General features: G+C 45.8%; 1 non-coding gene across 1 annotated transcript; it reads right to left on the bottom strand.

Annotated features, from left to right (window-relative positions):
• Positions 1–301: 301 nt before the first annotated feature.
• On the bottom strand, positions 302–410 carry LOC125400531 (U6 spliceosomal RNA). Its single transcript, XR_007231973.1, has one exon. It is a non-coding gene; the product is annotated as a U6 spliceosomal RNA (small nuclear RNA).
• Positions 411–1,516: the final 1,106 nt, after the last annotated feature.

Here is a 1,516-nt window from a genome sequence, read left to right as displayed (position 1 = left end):
ACCCTGTCTCGAATTCCCCCCACACACACCAAAAGAGCTTTTGGCAAGGTGGCATAGGCCTATAATCTCAGTACTTGGGAAGCTGGGGCAGAAGGATTTTGAATTCAAGACCGGTCTGGGTTATACAGTGAAACAAAACAAAATAACAGGAGTTAGCCTATTTCAGGCGAGCAATATGAAGGAGGCAGTTTTGTATTCGAGTGTATGCATCTGTGTGCCCACACCTCCATTCACATGTGTGGAGGCCAGAGCTCAGCCTTCAAGTGTCTTTCTCCATCACTCCCCACCTTATAATTCTTTCTCCCTTTTGGAATGCTTCAAGGGACTCTGAGTGTCATCCTTGCCCAGGGGCCCTGCTAATCTTCTTCTTATCATTCCAATTTTAGTGTCTGTGCTGCTGAAGCTAACACCACCTTATTTTCTGACACAGGGTTTCTCACTGCGTCGGGAGTTCACCAGTTCAGCTAGACTGGCTGACCAGCAAACCCCAGGGCTCCTCCTGTCTTCTTTCCCTGGGATTTTAGACTCATGTTGCTCCTTTTGTGACAAGCATTTTATCAACCGAGCCATCTCCCCACATCCCACTTTTCAATTATTTATCTATGATTGTGTGTTTGCCTGTGTACACAAGCATCCACATGTACAGAGGTGCCCAGAGAGGTGAGACAGGGGCATCAGAGCCCTTGTAACTGGAGATAGAACAAGTTGTGAGTGCTGGGAACTGAACTGGGTCCTTTGGAAGACCAGTAAGTGCTCCTATTTCTTATTTATTTAGACATGTTCCCACTATGTATCCCCTGGCTGGCCTACGACTGCCTGTATAGACCAGGCTTACCTCAAATTTCTAGACATCTACTTTGTCTCTGCCTCCCAGACACTGGGATTAAAGTTGTGTGCGTTCACAACTGTCATGATTTTTTTTTTTTAATATTTATTTATTATGTATACAATATTCTGTCTGAATGTATCCCTGCAGGCCAGAAGAGGGCACCAGACCTCATTACAGATGACTGTGAGCCACCATGTGGTTGCTGGGAATTGAACTCAGGACCTTTGGAAGAGCAGGCAATGCTCTTAACCTCTGAGCCATCTCTCCAGCCCTGTTTTTCGTTTTTTTAAGGCAAGGTATAGACCAGGCTGGCCTTGAACTCAGAGATCCAGCTGCCTCTGCCTCCTCAGTGCTGGGTTAAATTAAAGGAGCATGCCACCATGCTTGGCTTGGCAAGTTTTTTGTTTGTTTGTTTTAGATGTCTTTTTATTTTATCTGTGTGTGCATGTGTGTGCACGTGTTCATGCCTCTTTCTCTGTGTGTGTGTGTGTGTGTGTGTGTGTGTGTGTGTGTGTGTGTGAATGTTTATCACACCTGTGCAGGTGCCCAAGGAGACCAGAAAACGGTATATCAAATCCCCTGGAACTGAAGTGACATTCGGTTGTGCGATGCATGATATGGGTACGGGGAACTGAACTTGGATCCTCTGGAAGAACACAAGATGGCTCTTAATCATTGATGTTCTGT

This window comes from Myodes glareolus, chromosome 3 (assembly GCF_982192425.1).
Source record: "Myodes glareolus chromosome 3, mMyoGla1.1, whole genome shotgun sequence".
Lineage (NCBI taxonomy): Eukaryota > Metazoa > Chordata > Mammalia > Rodentia > Cricetidae > Myodes > Myodes glareolus.
The sequence above is the reverse complement of the archived record's forward strand: the minus strand, read 5'-3'. Positions and strand labels throughout refer to the sequence as shown.